The 12,077-nt window shown below is 46.3% G+C and overlaps 1 long non-coding RNA gene across 1 annotated transcript; it reads right to left on the bottom strand.

Annotated features, from left to right (window-relative positions):
• Positions 1-8: 8 nt before the first annotated feature.
• On the bottom strand, positions 9-7,371 carry LOC127393506 (uncharacterized). Its single transcript, XR_007891485.1, has 3 exons — positions 7,318-7,371; positions 2,929-3,057; positions 9-189 (listed from the first exon to the last, which is right to left on the bottom strand). It is a non-coding gene; the product is annotated as an uncharacterized LOC127393506 (long non-coding RNA).
• Positions 7,372-12,077: the final 4,706 nt, after the last annotated feature.

The following is a 12,077-nucleotide window of genomic DNA, read 5'->3' as shown; positions in this document are numbered from 1 at the left end:
GGTCATCCATCTGTTGAGCATCTTGGCTGCCCACTGTGTGCCACAGGAGCACGAGCCTCCGGGGAGCTCCCAGTGTGGGTCCTCATCGAAGAGGTGGTCCAGCTCCAATAGAAGATGAGACATCAGGACCCTTGGATCGCAGTTCTTGGGAGGCATTATGGTCACTGCAGCAAGTGGAGGTTCCCCTTTCTGCCAAAAAATGAAAACTTGCTGAGCACCTATGAAAAGGGGATTTGTTTTCACAGGATATTGCTCTTCTGTATAAAAACGCCCACTCTGAAACTCTCACAGAAAATTGTTTTTTCATCAGAGTTGTTCACCTTACCAAACCTTCACTCTGAGCCCCCACGATGAGTAGCAACTTGTTACATGAGCAGTACCATTGTTTCCACAGGCATAACCATGAGGAACAGATAGTGCTGTTTTGGGTAAACTGAGTTACCAGATTCTGGTTTTATATATCAAGAGTTTAAATGGTAGGTGCCATGCCCTTTTTGTCATACAATGAGCATAAAACTACGCAGTTCTTGCATAATGCGGCTAGAGTGCTAAGAGCTTCAGTATTTTTAAGATACTTGGGCCTGGGCTATAAGTGACACTACACCTTATCTGGGGAGCAAAGCAGTCCTAACTCTTCCCTGGCCTTGCAGAGCAAAACATTTGTGTTGAAAAGCCCAGACTAACCCAAGAATTGCTGATGCAGTTAGTGATAACCAAAGCTAAGAAACAAAATGAGGTGGGAGGCTCCAGCAAATATTCTGTGTTTATAACTGAGGGGATGATAGAAGGGTGATGGTGCTTTGAGGCTGCTGGAAGGGAAAGGAACAGTATTTTGCCCCCAAATGGTCAAAGCCAGGGGCTTGTACTGGCGACTGCCAGTGCATTGTTGTAGGCCAATAGTCTAAGTCAGTTTTTAGAAAAAATGTATTTAAGGAATTTGAAATTCCTCTTGATATTTCTTGCTCTCAGTGCTAAGTTTGGCAGGGTGCAATGCTGCTCCCAAAGGCTGGCCAGAGCATGTCCAGCACACTACAACAAATGTGTTTTCTGTGCTACCTGCTGAGCACCAGCGCTGGTCTTACTAATTAATGCACACAGCCCCTCATATTTGAACTGTGTAAACTGCTTCTAGCAGCTCCTTTCCCCTCTTTGTTCAAACAAGCAATGGCCTTTGGAAATTTATTTTAATGCTGTTGAGACCAAATTGTTATTTAACAAATGAGTAATTCTCCTTTCCAAATCTCCTTTAGCTCCTCATGTATATTACTTAGTAGCTTATCTATATGCCCATCAAATTCTTGCTCCTCTGAAATAATACAGTGAGCAACCCTTTTCTTCTACAGCAGATTAGGAGAGGGAAAGGGGGAGATGGCTCCTCTCTTCATTCCTATCTTGCCATACACAGAAAGAATGTACTTTGGTTTCCTATGGAGCTGTTAGCAAAATTTTTTTGGCATTGAGATACCAAATTCAGACCTGCCTCTGGGAGGACATTTGTGATAAGGAAACATATTTGTATCAATAACCCCTGCTGATAGAATAAATTATAAAGGTATTTTGCATTATTTCATTTCAAAGTTACTCCATGCCTTTTTTGCTTTTTTTTTTTTTTTAATGCATTCAGGCTTCATGTTGATGGGGATTGGTTAACTCTCTACGGATCCCTGCACTCTGCATACCTGAGGAGACACACAGGTGGGCTGTAGAAGACAGTTTGCTCAGGATCGCCTATTTTAGGAGCTGGGAGCTGACCCCACCTCTTTCCACTGCGCTGGACCCCACTGCCCTCTGCCAGAGCTTCAGGATTGCCCAGGGACCTCCCTCTCTCCTTGTAAGGGTTCAAGGACAGATCAAGGAGGGGTTTGAGCAGTTCAACTCCCCTGCCTTAGGCTTTAGTTGATACCTGCCAAATGTCCCCACACACACACACACGTGTAGTACGCACTTCTGCTCAAAAAAGGGAATGAGGACACGGAGTGTGGGGGGTTTATACGTGTTGATAAACAAAACAGAGGTGTATAAACGTAGAACATTATCCCATCTGCACGCCAGCCCTGGCCCAGCCAATCTTGAGTCCCGGGGCAGGACGGACCAGCAGGCAGGGAGGTGGACTCCTTCCTTCAGCAAGGAGCCAGCGTCTCAGGTCTTGAGGGTCCCAGGTGCCAGAGGCACCATGCAGAACCGGTGTCTATTTAGTCGCCCTTATATGTTGAAATAGTTTTATGGGAGACGTAGCTTTTTTGTGGTAAGGGGCATAACCCTTGCACTCCTGCAGGGAAAGAGCAGCCCTGGCAGCACAAGTTGAATGTCAAAGCTGAGCGCTCAGCTTCAACAGAGAAAAAAAGCCACGTGTGCCATCCCTGCAGCCCCCCTGGGTGCTATTAGGGATCCCTCCTCGGGGAGCCACTCTGAAGAGCATGCATAGGCAGATGTCAAAGGAGCAGAGGAGTGCAGGGCTCAGAGCACCCTCACAGGCCTTTGGACCCTCCTTGGCACTGATGGGAACACGTACTCTCAGCCTCTTTGCCCACTTGGGCATCTTCCCTCACATCGCTACACTTTTTCAAGGCCCTTTACTTTCATGATTTCTGCAAGACATGATTTCTGCAAGACACTCCTTGACAACTTTCTTCAGGAGCAATAAGGGATAGCTTGCTTGTGTATATAGGTATATAAAAATATATATGCATATTGTATATGTTACTATAGATACTAGGATTGTCAAAACCAACAAAACCAGCCTCTCCATGGCAATGAGTGCTGTGAGCTGGTGGACCTCACCACATGCTCTCTTTTGCCATTGCACCATGACTGTACATCATCAGTGCAGGACCATGTTTCTTCCTGTAGAACCAATGTGCTCCTTCACGCTCCACCCCTGTGGCCAAAGTGGGTGCCCAGGCTGCAGTGAGGTTAACCTGCTCTCACCTAATGGGGCTTGATCAGAGGCCCACGCTGGCCTGTAGGGCTCCATGGCCTTTGAGTTAGACTCCTGTGGATGAAGGTAGGCAGAAGGAGATGGCAATGACAGTCCAGCTGAATAGCATCTCTTCCTGCCTGGAGAGTAAAAAAAAAAAAATTTATTAGGAAATTAATAGCGTGAATGGAGGGGGTGGGCAACCCATCTCAGCTTGGTAAGACCTGGCTACCTTGAATATGGAGCCTGCATAGCTGTGGGGGCTTCTCCTGGTGATGGGTGAGGAATCCTGCACCTTCCCTGGCTTTACAAAAATTACCTGTGGGGCTGAGAGCAGTGGAAAGCAACAGCTGGGTTGTTCTGCAGGTATTAGTCTTAAGGGTGTGAAAAGGTGTGTACCAGCAACCAAGGAGCAGGCAGTATCCGTAGGGCCTGCTGGGTACATACAGCACTTCAGCTGCTGAACTGCAGAGTTCTCCTTATCCTTTCTCTTTTGCCTCTCCAGCTCCTCTCCAGTCTCAGGCTGACTTCTGGATTCATTCAGCCTCATTCCCCAAATCCTCAGATCGACAGAAAACATTTTCTGCCCTTTTACTTTGTAATTCTAAAAAGGGACTTTTGAATAAATAAAACCATGAAATAATACTAGAGGGTATACAGTAGAACCTACCTCATCAAATTATAAATAAACTGAAAACATTTAACACCCCGAGCAGTCCCCCCGCCCCTTCACCCTGCAAAAGGCAGCATTAGAAACATTCTTGTATTTAGGTAAAATGCAGGGCCTAAGCAGTTAAAAGGCAATGTGCTCTAAAGCTTCCCTAATCTATTTTCCTCCAATTCTTTCCACCTCTAAGAAGCTTGTGGAGTTAGTTGCCGATTAACATTCAGGAAGATTGTACTCTGTCTCCAGTTCATTGCTCTCTTGTTGGCTTATTGTTATTCAGAGCCCATTTATTGTAGATGAGCCATTCATTTTCCTCTAATTGGATGGGATTGGATTTCACTTTCATTGTTGGATGCATTGAAAACCCGGGAGGGGCTGCAGGGATCAGCCCAGGGCTGGGGAGATTTAACTCAGCACAAAGTTTAGGTTGCAGCTGAAAGAAGCTGCAATTTTATTTTTTTTTTTTATATATATATGCAAATGCCTCATGGCTAGATTGGCAAGGTCTCCCTTGTGATCCCAAATACCTTATTGTGTAACATATACCTTCAGTATTTTTATATAGTTCCTCACCAAAGCACTGATCACATGGGGATTGCTGGGAAGATTTCTGAGGGTCAGAAACCCAGCAAGGGCTTTGCACCGACTGTCAGGATCCAGCTAGCTTTCTGACTCTCAAATGTTTGGATTAAATCCTTTTCGCAGTGCCCGGAATCCTGCACTGTAATGTCCTCCCCTGCAAATCAGCACAAATTCATTTGGGGTAATACAAGGGTCTGCAAGCAGACGGTAATTTGGAGGCTGCTCTCCCCAGTTATCCACACCCTAAATTGCTCCAGCAGCTGCGGCATCCCCACCTAAGGGCAAGCAGAAGGCTGGAGAGCCTGCCTGGCACTGACCCACAGCCTCTCTTTGTGACAGAGACACAAGTCTGGATGAAATCCATCTCTCCCAGCCATCTCATACCTCACTCTGAAACATTAGCAGCAGCCTAAAAATACACTCAGGCACCCCTGCGTGGGTGTGCGTGGTGCTCAGCTGGTGAGTCGCCATGGCCTGTGGGAGCCTCCTTCCCAGTCAGAAACACTGGATGGTCACAGCTGTGATGTGGGCAGGGGTGGCACAGACACTCCAGGCTGCTTGGCTGGAGCAGCTTGCACCTCACCAGACGGCTCAGGGGCAGCAGGGAGGCAAAACCTCCTAATTCCCCTGGAAAAACACATCTGCTGAGTTATCATTCAGATGTTTAAGCATTCAGATGATTTAACTACCTGAATTAAAGGCAGTATTAAAAATTAAACTCAAGGATTTAACTGTCTGAAAAACAGGTGTCTGATCCACTGCAGATTGCTCTGGTGTCAGTGGAGAGATGGGCAGCCTTGGAGAGTGAGTAATGCCTCCCAAGATGGGTCTCATGTGAATAGTGGAGAAGCAAGGAGGCAGTGCTGAGCTCTAGCACATCTCCTGAACATCCCCCAAGCATCCCTAAACTCACCTCTAAACATCAGCTGGCAAGGGAAAGTCAGGGGCTCTCTTTCTGGGAGAGAAAGGAACAGGAGCAGAGAGGTAATACGAGGCAGTACAGCAAAACCACTGTGGTGTGTTGGAAGGGTTAACATCTGGCCTCCTGCAGATGTGTATCTGATGGGGGCCAGGGGGCAGCTGAGCTGGGGTATTTACACAGGAAATTCTCCAGCAAACTACAAGCATGTACTGCAGCCTCTCCCTCAATGGGGGCCCATTTTGCACCTCTTTTTTTCTAGGGCGCAGATTTTCATTAAACATGCAGGAGAGTCCCATCTCTGACACCTTTACTGCACTGGCAGGTAAGTCTGAAACTGATCAGCAGGTTTAAAAGCTACCAGAGGGGGCACAGGGAAAGGAGGGAAACACATACAGTGTACCTACACACAGTGACAGGGTGATTAGAAAGCAGGTTATTAGAAGGATGCAACAATTATTGAAGAGGTTGCTGAGAAGGCCTCTCTGCTCATGCACATAAGAACCAGCAAAACCCATTTCCTACCAACCTGTGCTCAGTTGCTGATAGCACCTAAGAAGGTTCCAGCTTGTCCCAAAACCCTACCTGCAATAAGGTATTTATTAATTTCTTTTTCATGTGGATCCTCTGGCTAAGCACACACCTGCACCCTTCCCTCCCCTCTCCCTGTTTTTTTCAGTTCAATTTTAGGTGACTTGATACCTCTGAGAAATCCACCCATCACCCACACTCAGTGGAAGGACAACAGAGATGAAAAGAGCCTGGGCACGAGGCAGAGGGACCCATGCACCGAATGGGCTGAAAATAAGAGAATTAACACCAAACTCAAAGATCAGGCTGATCTGGCTGAGACACAAGACATTTAAGAAATCAACCATTAAAACTGATAGACCAAGCAATGAGGGCAATGTGCAGAGGTGCCTGAAATTTGAAAAAATATTAGTAACAAGAGGTAAAATTTGGCCTGTAGCTTGCTGGGAATTTTTTGATTGAAGGGACCATGAGAGACAATCTACCTAAAAGGCTTTGACATGAAGACCTGCATTACAAGTAATCAGTACAAAGCACAGACATTTTGGGGGCCTCCAGCCCCACAAGAGCACATGTAACACCAATGGCAGCAGTGACCCAGATTCAAAGGCAAGTTGACCAACCAAAGAGCTTCAGGTGACAGGCCCACAAGACCTCACAGCCTGTCTCTTCAATGCCCAATTATGCACATAAAATATTGTTTTGGGGTTTGTTTGGGGTTTTTTCAGCTTCATTAAATAAATCAAAGTTTTATATACCTTCTTCCTATGGAGATATTTGGTGGTTGTCAGCCTCTGGCTCTTGGTGGTTCCTAGAGTCTCCAGGCCCCTATTAAACAGTCTGTGAATAATAATTAAACAAAGCAAGTCTATGAGCTCAACAGCCGCTATCCCGGGTTTGAACCTCCCCTGGAAAATTGTGGTGGTCTGCGAAGCAAAAATTACAAAAAACATCTGCTCTGGCTCCCACACAGCTTCCCCTTAGCCTTCCCCTGAGTGTGCTAGGCAGTACGATTGTAAATCATCTCACTGGGTTTTTCAGGCCTCTGCAGATACGTGAGTTACAGGCACTGAAGCTGGCCACATAGTCTCACCAGCACTGTAAGGAGGGGATCAACTCCTTACGGCCAACGGCACTTTCCTGCATTCCCTGTGCAGGGATTATGGAACCTCTGTGTAACTCATTGGCTTTGACCATTACACACCATCTCCCTGCTACCTCCAGCAATGTCAGGTTGTTTTCCGAGTCACAGATATAGACGTGGAGTCCCGCAGGGCCACAGGTTTTCCAGCAACCTGTAGGACGTTTTCCTTCAGACAATGTTCTCCAGCAGCAGTTACAGCTCAGATACTGCTGAGCTACTTATGGTCATGCTATATGCACTGCACCAACTTTAGCATTGCTTTCTCTCATAACATTTTACTTCTTCCTTAAGCAGGGACCATGCCTTTCCACCATTAATCCAACTTCAGGAGAACCTATGTCTTTAAAATCATATCAACCCACATCGGTAAACATGTTGGTTGCATCACACACTCAGAGTTCAGGTATTTTTCCCTTGTTTATCTCAATTTTTTTCCCCCAACTGTCAACTACAAAGAGGCAGCAGGACTCAGACATCACAGCCAGAGAAGTTTGCTTTCCAAAGTCAAAACAGGGCAGCATCAGAGAAACCAAAACACAGGGAGGGGAATCTCTTACCTCTTCTGTCCTCAGGCACAGCTACTTTTCAGTTTTTCTTGCACATCAGCCACACAAAACTCCACTCTTCTCTACAGCAAAGCAAAGCCAAACTGCTCATCTCACAGACACAGAAAGTCTGGGAGGTATTGACCTCTACTGGTGCAAGGGCTTTACCAAGTGAAATCTACCAGGAATAGTAAAACTCATGGTCTTTTTAAACTCTTCCAAACAATTACAGAAGGAAATGAGAACTTTCTGTGCCATTTTAATGTCCTGCTGTTTTAGTAAAAATTTGACATGACTGCTTTAATTAATTTCAGGATTTTTGCTGATTTCCTGATTTTGCCTTGTCTTTGGTTACTTATTTTTTCCTTCCTCCTATTCTTAGAGAATTTGCTGAGGTTAAAAAGAACACATGCACACAAAAATTGGAAAACTGAGAAAACAGATAAGCCTTTTCCAGATGTTTTTGAATGGGAGCAACCAACCAGGCAAAAAAGGCCTTGAATGAAAAATATTTTAAAGAAATGGTGGTGGTGGGGAATGCCAGAAGTGGGAAGGCGAAAGATAAAAAAGCATATTGTTCCTAAAAGTAAGACATCCCATCCCAGACTGCAACGCTTTGCCCTCCAACTGCAGAAGCAGAGGGTATTCATAGGCTGACTGGCTCTCCTGGCCTCACCTGCTGCCAAGTGTTTTATTTCCCAGAAAGCCTCTTTCCAGGCCCAAAACAGGTAGCATGAGTGTCTGGACCCTGGTTCTCACCGAGCAGATACAGAAGCTACAGTGGTACTGATGCAGCCTTACCCGTACTCTTGATGTACCTCTGGGAAACACAAGACATTCTTGCAAAAGCATTTTCCCTTAGGCTGGGAAAAACTGTCCTCATCTTCCATAGCTGTCCAAGAAATGACAATGAACGAATGGCTTCTTGTCACTCCTTATTTTATTACGGGTTTGCCTCCGTGTGAACAAGCTGCGTCATGACCTAGGGAATGAAAACTGCCTGATTCTTGCAGCTTGCACTCAATATTGCCATTTCCTCACCGCAGTAATTCAAGCTCCCCATCCCTGCGCCACTTACAACCCTGTTACCCCTCTCATTGTGCCTCAGGAAGGGCTCCGAACCATTCCATGATGTGCCCAGCTCCCCTGTGGCTGGCCAGGCAGAACCTTCCACAGCCTCTCCCTGGGACATCCTGGAGGGTTTCTGCCTCCCTGTCAGCCGTTTGAGGAATCATTTCTGTCTAAAGCATAGGGTCCTAAAACGTGTTGCAATGAACAAAAAAAAAAACACCGCTAGTTTAACAACTAACAAAACCACCACAGTCAAAGCATCTGCTTACACCCTTGGGTTACACCATGGATGAGGCGTATTGGTGCTGAGAGGATGAGCCTTGCTGTCACCTCTGCTGCAGCACTGCCAGGCTGGTGGGGACAGGACAGCCATTACCAGCAGGGCTTCCTCAAAGCAGCGGCTCTTCTTCCCCTGCCATTCCTGGCCTGCTGGAGCATGGCTCCCATGGCCTTTCCCTGTCCCGAGGTTTGGGTAGAGTGGTCATTCTCTGCCAGTCTCATTTCTTGCTTTTACAGGTCAGCATGAAGGACAGTGTCTGCCACGTTGTGTAGGCTGCCGGGGCCTGACCCACCATGCTTAAGGTGGGAGGACTTACAGAGCTGCCAGCACACAAAATGACAATTTCTCCTATGGCTGCTGTCCTCAGGAAGGGGAAAAGCATGATTTTTTTTTTTTTTTTCTTTTCCATGGTGCCTCCCAAAGGCCAAATAGCCCCAGGGAAAAACCCCAAGCCCCCCAAAGCAGGGCGTGCCAGCAGCGAGGCCGCCGGGCACAGCCGTGCCGGGCAGGAGCCACGGGGCAGCCCAGCCCAGCTCCCTAAGGAGCCGCCTTCACCAGCACCCTGCAGGCCATTGTTTGGTCCCTGTCTTATTTATGTGTTATGAATAATCACAGCTCCCCTTTCCCCTCCCCTCCGGCCTGGGCACAAAGCAGCCCGCTCCCCAAAAGGCCGCGGCGTGTAAAAGTTTGTTGTTGCGTCTCCATTAAACTGTACGCTCTCCGCCCGCCGGCGATAATGCACTTCAGATAATTCGTTGACGCAATATATTTTCCAGGATAGGCTTTTGTTTTCTTTCTTGGCCGCTCACCCTCTTTCTGTGGTCAGTTTTGCTCATTTCTCTTGTAAGCTGTCTAGAGGCAGAGAAAAGGCTTTCAGTTTTAAGCAGTTTCCTTTTCAGTCCCCCTTTATTGAATTCCAACCTCCATTTTTTTTTTTTTTTTTTTAAGCATAGGGACATCATTTATCTTGGACTTTAAGTTGCGGGGGCCTTCAAGGGGCTTCTTTTTTTCTTTCCCAGCTGCATTTGTTGACACACAGTCAATCTGTTTTTTGCCTTCGTTCCCCCTCTTCCCCCCAGCAGGCCATAAAGTATCGACAGCTGTGCCCTTTATTAGCATAGCCATTTTAAGCACAACAAGGGGGAAGAGACTAAATATATTACAGCCATTACCTCTGTCAAAAAGTGACAATTTTAAAACATTTTAGCTTTTCACTGGGAAAGCCGGCAGCACAAAAGAAAGTGCTATAATTTTATTGTAAATGCTTTTTAAATATGGGTCACTTGGCCATAACCAATAGAAAGGATGGAAAAGTTCAAAGCTTGAGAAGAGTTCAGACAGATAGCAGAATTATTTTTTTTTAAAGGCTTGTCTTTAAAATATGCTAATTGGGGAAAAAATACAACAGTGAGGAGCATGCAAAATAAGATCTTGTTGCTGGCTGTTTTGTTTTCTGTACAGCCCTGTTCATGCTTTTCTCATCTACTTATAAGTGTGTTTTACAATTTAGATGGGAATGATTCCTCCCCAAGCGGGTATTCTGAACATTTGGGGACTGCAAAAACAGGAGGAAATCCAGGCAGTCACTACTCCCTTCTCAAAAACGAAAAAAATAAATACATTTAAAAAATCAACTACTGTTTTTTCAAATGCTTTGCAAAGTGTGATGTGCCCCAGCACTGTGATTTACCAGGCAAGATCCCTTCTTGAGCATAAAATAATCCTGAAGCCTTAGAATCCTGGTAGTTTAGGTTCACATTTGGATTCTTACACTTGCTGGCTGTTTTATGGCAGAAACTTGCATTTTAAGCTTCTAGAATGAAAAATTGGCTTTTTTGATTAGATGAGCACTAATGCACACAGTCAGCATTGGTTATGAGCTCTGAAAGGTAAAAGAGGGCTTACAGATGCCCTGAAGCCTGTGGATCTTGGCTGCTTTTGGTTTAATTTGTAATGGGTTTATCAGGCAAAGAGGAAGGGGCAGTCTCAATGGGTTTATTTTCAATGGCTTCACCTTCCTCTTCATTTGTAACATCTGGGGAGAACTTAGAAGTCTTTTTCTCTCTCTTACCTGCACCTCCCCAGTTACAATTTTTGCTCAGGGTTTCACTTAGTCTTTTAAATTTCAGAACACAAGTAAAACTCTTCTTACACCAAGGCAAGTTCTTAAACAGGCTCCTAAAAGCAAAGCTGCTTTAAAGGATCTATTTAAGCAAAAGTCCATTAAATCCTACACACAAATGATACGGTACCTATCAACTGTTGCGATGCAGCTTCCGTCTTGTGGTGGATGGTTCCTAAGGGGCTGTATCCCAGTGCACTGGGCACTCTGAAATTCCAAGAGAGAGCTAGCAAGCATCCTTCTCAGGAAAGAGTGTGGCCCATGGCAAAGGGGAAATGGGAAGGAATTCTCACCACCCATCTTTTGGCAACCAATTTAGCAGTTAAGTGTAACCAGCTGGTCTCCCCAGGCTCCCTCTGTAGTCAAGGGAGGGAAAGCAAAACTCCTGCAGAGGGTCATTCAGTGCACCCAAATTACCCTTACTCTGAATTGTCCTCTCTCTCATCCGTGACTGCAGAAGGAGTTTGAAGAGACTACCCGGGTAATTTAGCCTGCTAAGATGGGTGGTCTGAGTAATTCTTTCCCCACCAATCTCTAAAAGCCTGCCTAGGTACCCCACAGAGATTGGCATGCCATCAGAGGGATCGATTCCCAAGCACATCAGCAGCTCAGTAATCTGTGCTCATGCCTGCTCTAGAGAAAGCTGGGATGCTCCAGGAGCTTTCTTGATCCTGTTGGACCCCGTAGCTCTCCACCAGGTCAGGGAGCTGACCTGAACTATGTGCTGTCAGACAATGATGATCAACCAGTTGTGCCAATGGTCAGGGTTTGGGGACTTTTTTTTTTCTCCCACCTGTCAGACTGTATCTGCTGTCCTCAAGCCTAGCCAGAAGACCACTGAGATGAGACAGGTGTGGGACAGCCTGGCCCTTAGAGGTGTCTAATGCTGGACCTGAAAGTGGCTCTAGTGCTGCAGAGACAGGAGACATGGCAGCTCCTTTCCAACAGAAGAGTTTGGTCCCTTCTTGTGGGACCCCCTCTTCCTCATCCTCCCTTGAACAGGGTGAGGAAAGAGGGCTAACTCTCAGGAAGGAAAGCAAGCCATGGAGGTATGGCACAGCTCCAAAATGAGAGACAGGCACCAACAGCCAAAGTGCTACCGGTTCTTGCAGCGAAAGGCAGTATCGTAGTGAAGACGCAGCTTTCCACAGGGCCAAGTAACAGGTAAAAGCAGAGGAGTAATCAGACTCACATGCAGGCAGTGGTGCTGGTGGTGAGAAGAGGAGCCCTGAAAAACACTCAGCTTTGCTGTAAATAGGCTGTTACCACCATTTTCTGTGGCATGCAGCCACCTGCATC

Source organism: Apus apus, chromosome 1 (assembly GCF_020740795.1).
Source record: "Apus apus isolate bApuApu2 chromosome 1, bApuApu2.pri.cur, whole genome shotgun sequence".
NCBI classification, from domain to species: Eukaryota; Metazoa; Chordata; class Aves; order Apodiformes; family Apodidae; genus Apus; species Apus apus.
The sequence above is the reverse complement of the archived record's forward strand: the minus strand, read 5'-3'. Positions and strand labels throughout refer to the sequence as shown.